The sequence below is a fragment of the Harpia harpyja genome, chromosome W, assembly GCF_026419915.1.
Source record: "Harpia harpyja isolate bHarHar1 chromosome W, bHarHar1 primary haplotype, whole genome shotgun sequence".
NCBI classification, from domain to species: Eukaryota; Metazoa; Chordata; class Aves; order Accipitriformes; family Accipitridae; genus Harpia; species Harpia harpyja.
In genome coordinates this window covers 12,206,087-12,223,146 of record NC_068968.1, presented here as the reverse complement: position 1 = coordinate 12,223,146, position 17,060 = coordinate 12,206,087, and the positions used below count along the sequence as shown (strand labels likewise).

The 17,060-nt window shown below is 45.6% G+C and overlaps 1 protein-coding gene across 1 annotated transcript in view; it reads left to right on the top strand.

Moving 5' to 3' along the window:
• The first annotated feature begins 9,302 nt into the window (after window positions 1-9,302).
• Window positions 9,303-17,060, top strand: part of LOC128136206 (creatine kinase S-type, mitochondrial) — a 54,663-nt gene continuing 46,905 nt past the window's right edge. The window contains exon 1 of the mRNA XM_052775406.1: window positions 9,303-9,381. The gene's annotated coding sequence lies outside the window, so the exon portion shown is untranslated. The remainder of the gene's footprint in view (window positions 9,382-17,060) is intronic.

Genomic DNA, 17,060 nt, shown 5'->3' with positions numbered 1-17,060 from the left:
TGATACCCCTTTGGGTCCTTAAAATACCCTCTCCTGAGAATCTATGCCAAGGATGCACGGAGCCTCTGGACCAGTCACAATGGGGCGTTTCTGCCATTCATTCCCAGTTAGGCTTACTTCAGCTTCCAATACAGTTAACTCTTGGGATCCCCCTGTCACACCAGAAATACAAATGGGTTCTGCCCCTTTATAACTTGATGGCATTAGAGTACACTGTGCGCCGGTGTCTACCTTATACTCCTGTGGGTCTAACGTGCCAGGCCATCGAATCCACACAGTCCAATAGACCCGGTTATCCCTTTCCTCCACCTGGCTGGAGGCAGGGCCCCTCTAATTCTGGTCAGAGTATCCAGTATTCACTTCTCATAAAATTGGCTCAGGAGTCCCTTCAAGAGGATCAGAAATAAGATCAGCCCTTCTACTCTGTTTGGAAACCGGAGCGGCATTTTTCCTGGTAGAATCCCCTTTTGTGGTGGTTTTTCATCTCAAGTCACGTACCCATGCTCAATAGTACTCAAGTTGAGGCCGCACCAACACTAAATACAGAGGGATAATCACCTCTTTTGACGGGCTGGTTACACTGTGTTTAATGCACCCTAGGATGTGGGTTTTCCCTGTTGGCTGCCAGGGAACACTGCTGACTCGTATTGAGCCTGCTGTCCACCAGCACCCCCAGATCCCTTTCTACAGGGCTGCTCTCCAGCCACTCCTCTCCCAATTTATACTTGTGTCCAGCATTACTCCATCCCAGGTGCAGAATCCAGCCTTTGTTCTTGTTAGATTTCATGCCATTAATCATTGCCCAATGCTCCAATCTATCCAGATCCTTCTGCAAGGCCTCTCATCCCTCAAGAGAGTCAACAGCACCTCCCAGTTTGGTATCATCAGCAAACTTGCTAATGGTGCATTCAGCTCCTGCATCCAGATCATTGATAAATATATTGAACAGAACTGGCCCTAGAATTGAACCCTGAGGAACACTGTGGGTGACTAGTCGCCAGCCAGATGCAGCCCCCTTCACTACAAACTTTGAGCCCTGCCCTTCAGCCAGTTCTTCACCCAGTGCACCATGTACCTGCTCATCCCACAGTTGGACAACTTGTCCAGAAGGATGCTGTGAGGGACAGTATCAAAAGCCTTATTAAAATCAAGAAAGACTATATCCACAGCCTTCCCTTCATCCACTAGGTGGGTGACCTCATCATAGAAGGATATCAAATTAGTTAAACAGGACTTTCCCTTTGTGAACCCATGTTGACTGTGCCTGAGGATTGCATTGTCCTTTAAATGCCTTTCAATAGCACCCAGTATGATCTTCTCCATAATTTTTCCAGGAACTGAGGTTAGACTAACAGGTCTGTAGTTCCCTGGGCCTTCCCTCATGCCCTTCTTGGAAATTGGAATAATGTTGGCTAGCTTCCAATCAACAGGGAACTCCCCAGACTCCCAAGACCTTTGGTGGATGATCGAGAGGGGTCCTGCCATAACATCCGCCAGCTCCTTCAGCACACTGGGATGAATCCCATCTGGCCCCATGGACTTATGAACATTCAGCTGATACAGCTGGTCCCTTACAGTTTCAGTGTCCACATATGGAAAAATCACTGCTCCCACAGTCACCCTCTGACTCAGGGGACTGGGCAGCTCATGCTCTATCAGTATTATTAAAGACTGAAGCAAAAAAACCATTGAATGCCTCCACTTTTTCTTCATGCCTATTAGTCAGGTGACCATCTTCAACAAGTATGGCTCCATTGTTTTCCATAGACCTCCTCTTGCTATTAACACACTTATAAAAGCCTTTCTTGTTGTCTGAAACAACACAGGCCAGTTTCAACTCTAATTGAATATTGTAGTCATAGAATCATAGAATCATTTAGGTTGGAAAAGACCCTTAAGAACATCGAGTTCAACCGTAAACCTAACACTGCCAAGTCCACCACTAAACCATGTCCCTAAGCGCCACGTCAACACGTCCTTTAATTACCTCAAGGCATGGTAACCGCTGCCCTGGGCAGCCTGTTCCAATGCTTCACAACCCTTTTCAGTGAAGACATTTTTCCTAACATCCAAGCTAAACCTCCCCTGGCGCAACTTGAGGCCGTTTCCTGTCATCCTATCGCTTGTTACTTGGGAGAAGAGACCGACACCCACCTCGCTACAACCTCCTTTCAGGTAGTTGTAGAGAGCGATAAGGTCTCCCCCTCAGCCTCCTTTTCTCCAGACTAAACAACCCCAGTTCCCTCAGCTGCTCCTCATAGGACTTGTTCTCTAGACCCTTCATCAGCTTCGTTGCTCTTCTCTGGACACGTTCCAGCACCTCAATGTCTTTCTTGTGGTGAGGGCACCAACACCGAACACAGTATTCGAGGGGCGGCCTCACCAGTGCCAAGTACAGGGGGACAATCACTTCCCTAGTCCTGCTGGCCCCACTATTTCTGATACAAGCCAGGATGTTATTGGCCTTCTTGGCCACCTGGGCACACTGCTGGCTCATATTCAGTGGGCTGTGGACCAAAACCCCCAGGTCCTTTTCTGCCAGGCAGCTTTCCAGCCACTCTTCCCCAAGCCTGTAGCACTGCATGGGGTTGTTGTGACCCAAGTGCAGGACCCGGCACTTAGCCTTTTTGAATCTCATACAGTTGGCCTCGGCCCATCAATCCAGCCTTTCCAGGTCCCTCTGTAGATCCTTCCTACCCTCAAGCAGCTCAACATTCTCACCCAACTTGGTGTCATCTGGAAACTTACTGAGGGTGCACTCGATCCCCTCGTCCAGATCTTTGATAAAGACATTAAAGAGAACTGGCCCCAATTCTGAGCCCTGGGGAACACCACTCGTGACCGGCTGCCAAGTGGATTTAACTGCATTCACCACAACTCTTTGGGCTCGGCCATCCAGCCAGTTTTTTACCCAGCAAAGAATACACCAGTCCAAGCCACGGGCAGCCATCTTCTCCAGGAGAATGCTGTGGGAAACGGTGTCAAAGGCTTTACTAAAGTCCAGGTAAACAACAGCCACAGCCTTTCCCTCATCTGCTAAGTGGGTCACCTTGTCATAGAAGCAGATCACGTTAGTCAAGCAGGACCTGCCTTTCATAAACCCATGCTGACTGGGCCTGATCACCTGGTTGTCCTGTACGTGCTATGTGATGGCACTCAAGATGAGCTGCTCCATAACCTTCCCCGGCACCGAGGTCAGGCTGACAGGCCTGTAGTTCCCCGGATCCTCCTTCTGACCCTGCTTGTAAATGGGCATCACATTGGCAAGCCTCCAGTCAACTGGGACCTCCCCTGGTTAGCCAGGACTGCTGATAAATGATTGAAAGCAGCTTGGTAAGCACTTCCGCCAGCTCCCTCAGTACCCTTGGGTGGATCCCATCCAGCCCCATAGACTTGTGTGTGTGTCTCAGTGGTGTAGCAGGTCGCTAACCATTTCCCCTTGGATTATGGGGGCTTCATTCTGCTCCCTGTCCTTGCTTTCCAACTGAGGGGGCTGGGTACCCCGAGAACAATTGGTCTTGCTATTAAAGATGGAGGCAAAGAAGGCACTAAGTACCTCAGCCTTTGTCACTATGTTCCCCCCCGCATCCAATAAAGGATTCTCCTTAGCCTTCCTTTTGTTGCTAATGTAGTTATAGAAACATTTTTTATTGTCTTTTACCTCAGTAGCCAGATTAAGTTCTAGTTGGGCTTTGGCCCTTCTAATTTTCTCCCTGCATAACCTCACAACATCCTTGTAGTCCTCCTGATTTGCCTGCTCCTTCTTCCAAAGGTCATAAATTCTCTTTTTTTTCCTGAGTTCCAACCAAAGCTCTCTGTTCAGCCAGGTTGGTCGTCTTCTTCCCTGCTGGCTCGTCTTTCGTCACATGGGGATGGCCTGCTCCTGCGCCTTTAAGATTTCCTTCTTGAAGAATGTCCAGCCTTCCTGGACTCCTTTGCCAAAGTCTGCCCTCTGGAAGTCCAAGGTAGCAGTTCTGCTAACCCCCCTCCTTACTTCTCCGAGAATTGAAAACTCTATCATTTCATTCATCGAGCTTTGGCCTTTCATGTCTTCTCCTTGCGTATATGTACCACAGCTCTGTAGTCTTCCTGCGAAGCCTGACCTCGCTTCCAGAGATCATACAGTTTCTTTTTCCTCTTGAGCTCCATGAGGAGCTTCCTGTTTAGCCAAGCTGGTCTTCTGCCCTGCTTGCTTGACTTTTGACACAATGGGATTGCCTGCTCCTGTGCTTCTAAAAGGTGGGTCTTAAAGACTGACCAGCACTCCTGGACTCCTAAGCCCTCTAAAGCAGATTCCAAGGGTACTCTGCTAACTAGCTCCCTGAATAGCTTAAAGTTTGCTCTCCTGAAGTCCAGGGTAGCAACTCTGCTGTCCTGTTTTCTCATTACACTGAAAAGTTTGAACCCAACCATTTCATGATCACTGTGGCCAAGACAGCCACCTACCAACACATCTCCCACGAGTCCTTCTCTATTCACAAACAGCAAGTCTAGGAGGACATCTTTGCTAGTTGGCTCACTGAGTACTTGTGACAGGAACTTCTCTCCTACAAATCTCAAGAATTTCCAAGACCTGCTCATCACAGCAGTATGGCGTTCCCAGATCATGTCTGGGAAGTTGAAATCTTCCATAAGGACAAGGGCTACCCATCCAGAGATTTCTCCTAATTGCCTATAGAGTAATGCATCAGTGCTTACATCCTGGCTGGGTGATCAGTAGTAGACACCCACTACAACATCTCCTTTGTTTTCCATCCCCCTAATCCTCACCCAGAGGCTCTCAACCACATCATCACTAACTATAAGGGCTGTACAGTCAAACCTCTCCCTTACATTCAGTGCAACTCCTTCACCTCACCTGCCCTGCCTATCCCTCCAGAACAGCCTGTAGCCCTCCATCCCAGCACTCCAATCGTGGGACTCATTCCACCAAGTCTCACTAATACCAATGACATCATAGCTCTGGGAACTGACCAACGCTTCCAGTTCATCCTGTTTGTTTCTCATACTGCGTGCATTGGTGTACAAGCATTTCAGATACGCTCTGAGCCCTCCATGCTCCCTGGAGCAGTGTAAATGTTCTCACTAGCATTGCCACCCTCAGGCGATGCCATGCCAACCCTTGGCTTACCTACTGCAATCCTGTTGGTATCCCCTTCCCCCATCGATTCTAATTTAAAGCGCTCTCGATCAGTCCCGCCAGCTTACGCCCAAAGACGTGTTTTCCCCATCAAGACAGGTGGATCCCATCAGGCCCAAGCATATCTTGTGTCTTGAAGGCTCTTCCATGGTTTAAAAACCCAGAGTTTTGGAGGAGGCACCAGTCCTGGAGCTAGGTATTGATATCCTGGGCTCACCTGTTTCTTCTAAAGATTCCCCCCATTACTGGGAGGATAGAGGAAAACACTACTGTCCTGGTTTCAGCTGGGATAGAGTTAATTGTCTTCCTAGTAGCTGGTACTGTGCTATGTTTTGAGTTCAGTATGCGAAGAATGTTGATAACACTGATGTTTTCAGTTGTTGCTCAGTAGTGTTTAGTCTCAAGTCAAGGATTTTTCAGCTTCTCATACCCAGCCAGCAAGAAGGCTGGAGGGGCACAAGAAGTTGGCACAGGACACAGCCAGGGCAGCTGACCCAAAGTGGCCAACGGGGTATTCCATACCATGTGACATCACGTCTAGTATAGAAACCGGGGGGAGTGGGGGCGGGGGATCGCCGCTCGGGGACTAGCTGGGTGTCGATCGGCGGGTGGTGAGCAATTGCACTGCGCATCATTTGTACATTCCAATCCTTTTATTATTGCTGTTGTCATTTTATTAGTGTTATCATTATCATTATTAGTTTCTTCTTTTCTGTTCTATTAAACCGTTCTTATCTCAACCCACGAGTTTTACTTCTTTTCCCGATTTTCTCCCCCATCCCACTGGGTATGGGGGCAGTGAGTGAGCAGCTGCGTGGTGCTTAGTTGCTGGCTGGGGTTAAACCACGACACTTGGCAATTTCCTAACCCCAATCTCAGCTTTGTGAAACTTTATAAAACACAGACATCTCTCCTCAAAAGTGTTATGACTTCCTCAGATTAATGAGAGCGCTGTGCATATCCACCATAATTAAAAGCAAAGCAGCCACCTCAGATCAGTGCATCTGGACTACCTAGTATTTGAAGCACCCCCTCTTTACCACATCTGTGCTTTTTATCAGTCCAACACTACATTTTTGGTATTGATCCAAAGAAGCCATTGGAAGATCTCTTGATGTAACATGAGTATAGAAATATGATCACAACAGCAGTATAAAACAAATCTGCCCTGTGCAGGAATCAGCAATGAAAACAGAAGCCAGCTTTTCCTTTCATACTCAGCAAAAACTACTTTATGATTGTGTAATATCTTTTGCTCTGGCTATAAGGTCCCCAGTCTGCATTAAGTGCAGAGGTTTGTGTACTAACATTTCTTCTGTGCAGGCTGTCATCTCTTTGTTCATAATGCAGTCCCCACCCACACTGTCAGACTCCAGTTCAGGAACTTATGACTGAGGCTCATATTTCAGTTTAAATTTTTAACGAAAGACATCCTTTTTCATAAAGCCCCTGAACACAAAGGCCTTTATCTCAAAGTTAATTGGCTGGTACCCTGAACTTTAAGTGCCTTGCCAACTTAAGCAGATGTTTAAGCTATTTGCCAGATCAAAGCCTAAAAGAACAAAGATGCGCACAAAACTGATTGCAACGGACGCTGGAGCAGTGCGAGGGGCACCAACAGCGGCAGCACCAAGCAGCGGTAAGGGACACATGAGGGATACAAGTGGACAAGTAGAGGCTTGTCTGAACAGGGAACATTCCCCGAGCAACTGACTCCGGACCCACTGATTGGAAGAGACAGCAAGGGGCGGAGCCTGCAGCCAGCAGCGCAGGAGATTTAAACAGGCTAAAACAATCAGCCCAGCTGATTGCAACAGATGAACATATATATTTCCCAGCAGGCAGGTGCACAGCAGTGGGCAGCATGGTGACCACCTGGCAAAAAGCAGTGTCCTCTGCTTCTGAGCTTCTAGCACCCAGTAGAACCAATCCAGCCACCCAGACAGAGCTCCTGTCAAAGCATGTGACCACCCAGGTTTCTGGCTGTGGGATGTGTGCAGGGATATTCCTAGAGGTGGAAAGTGATAGCAAGCAAGCTTGTGGGAGGTGTGACCAGACTGATGAACTGCTCTGCTTGGTGGCCAAGCTGCAGGAGGAGGTGGGCAGACTGAAGAGCATTTGAGAGTCTGAGAGGGAGATTGACCAATGGAGCTCTACTCTGCCATCTATGATGCATGCAAGCCAACTCGGCGTGGCCACTATGGAGGCAGATCCAGGATCTGCTTTGTGCCAGGAGGAAGGCAACGTTACGAGGGATAAGGAGGGGCGGAAGAAGGTTACAGCATGGAGCGGTAAGAGAAACCCCCTCCTTACCCTTTAAGATACCATTACAGAATAGGTACGAGGCCCTGGGTATGGTAGATGAAGCGCATAATGAGATAGAGGAGGAATCTGCACAAGCAGTCTTGCCAAGGTCAGAGAGACCAACCCCTCACAACAAACCCTGCATTAAGACCAGTGCCGAGAAGAAACAATGGCAAGTTATGGTCATTGGTGATTCCCTCCTGTGCAGAATGGAAGCACCCATTTGCAGACCAGACCCTCTTTTCAGGAAAGTTTGCTGCCTCCCTGGGGCCCAAATTAGGGACATCACCACAAGACTGAAGAGCTTAGTACAACCTTCAGACTACTATCTGTTCCTGCTCTTTCACATGGGTACTAAGGATTTCACAACAAAAAGTTTGAGGTCAATCAAGAGATTTCAGAGCCCTGGGAAGAATGCTAAAAAATTTGGGAGCACAGGTAGTTGTCGTGGTTTAACCCCAGCCAGCAACTAAGCACCGCGCAGCCGCTCACTCACTCCCCCCACACCCAGTGGGATGGGGGAGAAAATCAGGAAAAGAAGTAAAACTCGTGGGTTGAGATAAGAACGGTTTAATAGAACAGAAAAGAAGAAACTAATAATGATAATGATAACACTAATAAAATGACAACAGCAATAATGAAAGGATTGGAATGTACAAATGATGCGCAGTGCAATTGCTCACCACCCGCCGATCGACACCCAGCTAGTCCCCGAGCGGCGATCCCCCGCCCCCACTCCCCCCGGTTTCTATACTAGACGTGATGTCACATGGTATGGAATACCCCGTTGGCCACTTTGGGTCAGCTGCCCTGGCTGTGTCCTGTGCCAACTTCTTGTGCCCCTCCAGCCTTCTTGCTGGCTGGGTATGAGAAGCTGAAAAATCCTTGACTTGAGACTAAACACTACTGAGCAACAACTGAAAACATCAGTGTTATCAACATTCTTCGCATACTGAACTCAAAACATAGCACTGTACCAGCTACTAGGAAGACAATTAACTCTATCCCAGCTGAAACCAGGACACCAAGTATAATTCAAGAAATATTAAATGGACAAAGGAAAAAGGGTTTTAAAGTCTTGGATTTTTTAAAAGCTGTTCAGCATGGGCCTCTGTGTTCCTCTGTCAGCCTTGATAAATGTTCAGCTTCAGTGGGAGCAGAGTTTGGTGAACAAAATTGCATTTTCTTTTTTGCACTTCCATCCATCATGTATTATTTCTTCTAGTACTTTACCACTATGCAGCTACAGTAATTCTAAATGGGAGGCTTCAGGTATCCTTAACAGTTGTTTTCTATCAGCACATTTTACATTTCATATTTCTGGACTTCTCTGCCAGAAGTCTGTCAAAAATTAATGTAGTGAATTAAAAAGTAAGAAAAAAACATACAGGCCTACTGTGATCTCATCTCATTCTCCTGACAATTTGGGTCCAGTTTCCTGCTCTGACCATCTTCCATTTGGGGTGAGTACACATGGATTTCTCCTGCTCTTATGTGTATCAAAGTAGTTCAGGCAGGCAAGGCAAACCAGCACAGAAGCTGCTCGTGACCTTTCTCCTTCGGCTGTTACCAAATGGGCCCTTGGGGTGAAGCAGTGGAGAGGCAGCTCATTGCAGTTAAGCATCTGGCCAATCATTTGCTGATGTAAACTCTTTCCCCTTGAGAGGTGTTTGAAAGATGATGTTGCTATCACCCAACTGTTAAATGGCCCCCTTTTGCCACAGCCTACTTAAGTCCTCAAGGGCACCCTTGTGTGAGCAAATGTCATTGACATAACTGAGTGAAATAGGATTGGCCACTGAAGCAGTTATTTTCCTTTCCCTCTCCCCTTCCCCCCTCTCATATTACCTGGAATCCTGTGAGCACACCAACTTGTTATTCCCTTTACACTCTGGGCTCACTGCAGGTAGCAGGACGTGTCTACCTTCAGCTTCAAGGTCAGTTTAACTAACTCTATTGCTTATCTTATTTGAGGTAACTCAAATGGTGGCATTTCAAATACAAGGCTTATTAAAAATGAATTCAAAGCACCACAGGATGTGATGTAACTTGGTTATAATTTATTGATTTGCGTAACTACTTGGTGCAGGAAAATGTGTCAGCCCACTGTGCAGCTGCTTCAGATGTCAACCCTTAAGTAACAGTTTAAATAAGGGGAAAATAAGTTCCTTTGCAGAGATGTAATAACAGTTCAGAGAAACCATCTTTAATTTGGGAAGTTATTTGAGAGTTAGAGAGTTTGTAGCTCTCTGCACTGTGGAGATGAGTTTCTCATATTGTAAAATAGTGGTTGACTGATTCAAAAGGGCAAGCACTCCCAAAACCTTTGACTGGCATCAGTAAGAGAATTTGGGGTTCTAAATCTCACCAGGTCAAATCTAATGGACCAGATCTTTAGCTGGTAGAAATCAAAAAGAGTGTTGTGACTAAAGGGTAGTTGTTTGACCTATTAAGAGTCACAGTCTTTTCCATATTTCCTCCTTTCATAACAAGGAGTTTGGCATTTTCTGTTTGGTTTTTTTTTTAAAAAGAGGATTAGATTTTTATACCTGTTCACTGACCTCTGGAATTATGAGGAGAAAAGAAATTGAATTTTAGTTTATTTTTCCTAGAGACATTCCATGCTGTGATTAAGACATAATTAGAATGATGTCTGCACTGTCATTATTTCTGCACTCTGGAGATTTTTATCTTAAACAGAGATCGGTCAGAAAGATTCAGGTCTTGCTCAGGCTGAGCTATGAGAAACTGAAAAAAACCTCACCAATACTGATTTATGAGATTTAATGTTTTAATTTAGATCTTATCCTCTGACCTTGTAGAATGATATAGCAAAACAAGAGCAATGTAAACTGTTTTTTAGGCATCTAAAAATGGTATATCAGGCATTTAGTCACTTATGACATTTCTTGCAGATGTTTCTAAGCTGCCCATAACTGCTGTAGAAGGGCAGAGATAAATTTCCACTGGCTTCTGTGGGTTCTAGATCAAGCTAAGGATGACTCAAAGGAATTATTTCTCAAATATAAAAGACCAGCATCTTTTGTAACCTATTTCTCCACCACATGGAAAGTTCTGCTCAGTACAGTATCACCATTAGACAACTTAACAGTTTAAAATGTGCATATATATTATCGGTGTTTATGTGTCTGTGTGAACTTTAGCTATGACTCTGCCATTCCTCTAAAATGTCACTCGGGATCACATGGTGTGGCACTTAATATCACCCATGACATGATTCAAATATTTAATCTAGTTCTATTTCTAGAAATGTCACTGTTCAGTCTGTAACCCTTGTACCTTCTTTCCATCCTTGGCTAAAAGCACATGTGCTGCCTAGTATAAAATAAAGGATAATCAATATTTATGTTCAACTACATGAATATCCACCTAAGAAAATAGAGCTGACAGCTTTATCTTTAAAAGAAGTTCAAGAGAGTAAAGGGTTAATTGCAAAAGAGTTTGTTTATATTAAAAGCAGTAGTAAAGACTGCAAGTTCCTTAAAGTGTAAAGAGGTGGTTTGTGCATTTGTGATGATTCAGTTTTTGAAATGGATGGAATGGTTTCACCTGCATGCAGATCACAGGATCACTGTGTGCAATATGATACTGCTGAAATAGTCTGAAGAAGGTTGTAGCTGTGAATCAAATGTCCTGAAGAATTCTATGCAACCTCTGGTCGGAGTAGCAAGGGGAGTTTTGATATGTCTTGGTTCACTAGAATTTTCATAAGTTATTAATTAAAAAAAGGTATCTTTTTAGTGTTGGTGAGGGACCCGATCTATAAAAATTGTATTTCTTTTGGAGCCTACATTGGCCTTTAACAGAGGCTGTAATCTTGATGTATTATGAAGAGGGAAAACTGGTTTAATGCCCTAAAAGAGGCATTTTTTTTTTTTTTTCATCCTGGGATTCAGACTGTGGCTACTAACAGCAGCTCCACCTTAAATGATATTTGGAATCCTTTGGGCTGTTTCTCAGCCAGCACCACAATTGCTGCAGTGACTTCTACTGAATCTTGCAGCTGGCTTTTGTCTCTGCATTCTGTGCATGGTAGGTTTTATAGAGAGAGAGAGAGTATTAAAATGGAATTTTAAAAACACAATACACTCCTGTCAGAGCACTAATGTTCTAAAGGCTGGTTGCAGGTAGCTGAGCAAATCTTGGAGAGAGAAAAGAGATAGGCTATGATCTGCAAGATCATGACCTTTCAGATTGTTTTTGCTGATTCACTGGAAGCCATAGCTTATTGAATATTGCTCTAGAAAAGGCAATTCCAATTTGGCTCTGAATTTGCTTACCCTTTATAGTGCTGATGTGGTGGGACATCAGGAATAATTGTGTTCAGCTATGAAGAAAACTTGGTTTTGCAGACACTTAATGCTATATGTTGCATGGCTTAGCGACTGTTACTTTAAGTCAACGTAGCATTTATTCCCCTCACAATTAATCACTTCACACATGAAGTGACCACTCCCTATCAACTTGATCCACAAGATGGCTTGTAAGGAATTAATCAAATTTGTTCACTATAGGAGTAAACCTGTTGCATGGAAAATTTTGCCAGTATTGCCAGTGACAAATTCCACTCTCAGAACTATTGAGCTATACTCCAGGCTCTGCCCTTGAGCCAAAAGCATGCGTAGTCCTGGAGGGATACAAAAGATATCTTAACTAGTTATCATGAGGCAAATCCAGCATCCAAACTGTGAGCAGAATGACATAATAAAGGCAAAATGTGTAAGGCTAGTTGTCCAAGCATTTTGTAAAGCTGTAAGTTAGATTCAAATCCCAGGAGTCATCAAAATGTCTTGCAGCATGCTTAGCTAACAAGAGAAAAATCCCTCCACCTTACCCACAGGAAAACCACCTGATGCTGGATACCAGCTGATACATGTATATCTTACACTCCGCCTTCAGCAATTAATGGATATGCAATTGTGGGTACTGCTGAAGCTTGTATCCAAGGCCATGCCATCTGCAATGGAAAGAAAGACAGAAGTATTATAGGTGCTGGCTGACAACAGAGCACAACTGTGTGGGGTTTGGGCCAATCACCCCTGGCAGTGGTAAGGAAAAGCAGGAGATTAATGACTTGAATAAGACCATCACATTATGACCAGTAACTGTTGCAAGCCACTTGCATTGGAGAGTTGGCGAGCCAAACCCAATAGTGATGCCATGTGCAGTAAATGCAGGTGCACCCTCCCAGTTGCAGCATAGACTGGTATAGCAGTGCACGAGGTACATTTTTGTATCTCTGTGACATGCTATGGTATTTGAGAAGCTCCAGCTTTTCTCTAGCTGGTATTCTCTGTCTGCTATTCTTTTCATCAGTCCGCAATAACATCAGTGCTGTCTTAATCTGTGGATCTGAGTTAGTGTTCCAATTTATATGTCCACACTGTGAAATACCAGTCCTCATTCATTCACTTTGGACTGTTGTGTTTCCTGATCTGCATGTAGAATATATACAGTGCTCTAGACTCAACAGTCTTACACTGAAATGGTTCATTTTAGATCACTTCCCTGAATATTTCTAATACAGTGTGCAAAATGGGTTAGTAGCCGAAACCCCTGACGTCGTCCAGTTAATAAAGGAAGAAGCTGTCTATAATGTTTTGGAAAACCAGTCTTATTACTATGGGAGTATCATCCTAGTGCCATATGGTTGTGGTCTCTTGCTACGAATGCTAAAAGTGTCCTTCAAATATGTAATATAAAATTACTAAGCTTTATACTTCAAAAAAGTGTTGTGTACAATATCACAGAAATTAGACCTCATTTAGACAACTAAAGAAGAAATGTTTAAAGAATTAAAAATCAGGGCTAGTTAAGATGCAACTCATTCAGTCCTATATGTTTCCAAAATAAAGTCCAAATGTGTATGTCACTTGTGGTGCATTGAAAGAACTAATTTCTACAAAGATTGATGCAGTTATAAACCAATTAGCAGAGAAACATTTTTTAAGTAGTGTGGCCAGCAGCTAAGCACCACACAGCTGTTCACTCACTCTCCCAGCCCACTGGGACAGGGGAAAGAATAGGAAGAGCAAAAGCAAGAAAATTCATGGATTGAGATAAAGAGAGTTTAATAAGCGAAGGAAAGAGGAAGAAAACAAAAGAAGTGATGCAAAGGCAATCACTCACCACCTCCCACAAGTAGACTGATGCCCAGCCAGTCTCCAAGCAATGACTACCTTCCAAACCCCTCCTTCCCTCAGTTTTTATTGCTGAGCGTGATGTTGTATGGCATGGAATATCCCTTTGGTCAGTCTGGGTCAGCTGTCCAGGTTGTGTCCCCTCCCACCCCTGGCCTACTCACTGCAGGGAACAGAGTGGGGAAAAAAGAGAAAGCCTTGATACTTGTGCAAGCACTGCTCAGCAATAGGCAAAACACTAGTGTGTTATCAACACTGTTTTAGCCACAAATCTAAGACACAGCACCGTACCAGCTGCTATGAAGAAAGTTAACTCCATCCCAGCCAAACCCCGTACAACCTCTACACTTTATTCCATACCATTTACGTCACGCTCGGGTCCTACACTCTCCAATACATCCTCATTAATCACCTCTCCCCCTTCCTGTCCTTTGATATATACACAGATATCATTCCCTTAGTCTATGGGCCTCCCCTGTAAAATGTCCATAAAATGTCCATTGAGTTCACTTAGTCTATGACTTGGGCTCCGTTCATTATGGTGGTCACTCAGGACAGGAGAGGTTGCGTGTTGTGTTGAGTTATTGGATGCCAAAGCCAGCTCAGGTTGGGTCACTGCTGCACTTGCTTGGCTTCTTGCAAGGCTCATTCTCTGTTGGTTCAGGTGATTCCTGCTGTTGTACTTCCTATAATATACAACTCAAATCATGGGTTATTTTCCCCTAGGGTTAAATCTCCTTGAGGTGCACAACAGATTTCCCCATCCTCCTGCATTACCCACCAATTATACCCGAGTCCTTGACCGAAAGCAATCCCACGAATGGATTTGCCCATGATGACTTTCCCAGCCAGTTTCCTACACGCACTACAGGGACCTTATCTCCTTCTACAGCACATAGGAGTTTTGTTTGGGCAGGGCCAGGTCAGTTATCTGATCCTCTGGTATTAAACAGCCAAGCGGCTTCTGCTAAATTTGCATCCCAGTCCTTCTGTGTCCCAGTGCCCATCACTTTCATTACAGTCTTTAACAGTCCGTTGCATCCTTCAGTCTTTCCAGAGGCTGGTGCGTGATAGGGAATGTGGTACACCCAATCCTGTTTGCTGAAACACCGGAACAGGTTGCCCAGAGAGGTTGTAGAAGCCCCATCCCTGGAAACATTCAAGGTCAGGTTGGACGGGGCTCTGAGCAACCTGATCTAGTTGAAGATGTCCCTGTTCATTGCAGGGGGGGTTGGACTAGATGACCTTTAAAGGTCCCTTCCAACCCAAACTATTCTATGATTCTGTGATCAATGCCGTGTTCCTTGGCCCAGATGCTCATGAAGTTGCTTTGGAAATGAGTCCTGTTGTCTGACATGATTCTTTCTGGGGTGCTGTACTGCCACAGAACTTGCTTTACAGGGATCAGGATGGTGTTTCGAGCAGTGATATTGGCTACAGGGTGTTTCCAACCCTCCGGTGGTCACCTCCACCATGGTAAGCATGCAGTGCTTGCCTTGGTGGGTTCATGGCAGTGTGATATAATTGATCTGCCAGGCCTCCTGTCGTGGTTTAACCCCAGCCAGCAACTAAGCACCATGCAGCCGCTCACTCACTCCCCCCCACCCAGTGGGATGGGGGAGAAAATCAGGAAAAGAAGTAAAACTCGTGGGTTGAGATAAGAACGGTTTAATAGAACAGAAAAGAAGAAACTAATATGATAATGATAACACTAATAAAATGACAACAGCAATAATAAAAGGATTGGAATGTACAAATGATGCGCAGTGCAATTGCTCACCACCTGCCGATCGACACCCAGCTAGTCCCTGAGTGGCGATCCCCCGCCCCCACTCCCCCCGGTTTCTATACTAGATGTGACGTCACATGGTATGGAATACCCCGTTGGCCACTTTGGGTCAGCTGCCCTGGCTGTGTCCTGTGCCAACTTCTTGTGCCCCTCCAGCTTTCTCGCTGGCTGGGCATGAGAAGCTGAAAAATCCTTGACTTTAGGCTAAACACTACTGAGCAACAACTGAAAACATCAGCGTGTTATCAACATTCTTTGCATACTGAACTCAAAACATAGCACAGTACCAGCTACTAGGAAGACAATTAACTCTATCCCAGCTGAAACCAGGACACCTCCCCATATTGATATTGCAGCCACCGTTCTCTATACCAGAGAGGCTTTACTTGCTTGATTATGGTGCATGTTTTGCTTTCACGGAAAACCTGTGTGATGGCTTCAGTGTTCAGGCCCATCCCTGGATCACCCCTGGCTCTGTACATTGCATCTCTTCCTAGATGTCCAGATGTTGCATGGGCCCACTGAGCTACGAATAGCTCACCCTTATGCTCCCAGTCCAGGTCCATCTGAGCCACTTCAATTTTGACAACCTTGTCTACCTGTTTGTTGTTTCGATGTTCTTCAGTAGCACGGTTCTTAGGCACGTGAGCATCTACATGACGTACCTTTACAGCAAGGTTCTCTACCTGGGCAGCAGTGTCCTGCCACAATGCAGCAGCCCAGATGGGTTTACGTCTGTGATGCCAATTGGTCTTCTTCCACTGCTGTAGCCACCCTCATAGGGCATTTGCCACCATCCATGAGTCAGTAGAGAGATAGAGTACTGGCTACTTTTCTCATTCAGCAATCTCTAGGGCCAGTTGGATGGCTTTCACATCTGCCAAATGACCCGACTCGCCTTCTCCTTTGACGGCTTCTACGACTTGTTCTGTGGGACTCCACGCAGCAGCTTTCCACCTCTGGAAGCCATCGTGCTGCTGGAAAGCTATGACCTAATTGCCATTACTGAAACTTGGCGGGACGAAACCCATGACTGGAGTGCGGCTATCGATGGCTACAGGCTTTTCAGAAGGGACAGGCGAGGAAGGAGGGGCGGAGGGGTTTTCCTCTATGTCAAGAAATGGATAGATTGTGAAGAGCTGTCTCTGAAGAATAGCCACGAGCAGGTTGAAAGCTTATGGGTAAGAACTAGAGACCGAGGCAACAAAGGGAACCTTGTGGTTGGTGTTTACTACAGGCCGCCCGATCAAGGGGAGCCTACTGATGAAGCCTTCTTACTCCAGCTCCAGGAGGCATCGCGCTCGCAGGCTCTCATCCAGCTGGGGGACTTCAACCACCCCGACATCTGCTGGAGAAGTAGCACGGCGAGCTGCAGGCAATCCAGGAGACTCCTAGAGTGCATTGAGGATAATTTCTTAAGCCAGGTAATAGACAGCCCTACCAGAGGGGATGCGATACTGGACCTGATGGTCACCAGCGCCAAGTGAGCTAATCGGTGACGTCAAGATTGGAGGCAGCCTGGGCTACAGTGATCCTGCACTGGTGGAGTTTGCAGTGCTGAGGGATATGGGTCAGGCGAAGAGTAAAGTCAGGACCCTGAATTTTAGGAAAGCAAATTTCCAGCTGTTCAAGGAGTTAGTCAATAGGTCCCCCTGGGAAACTGCCC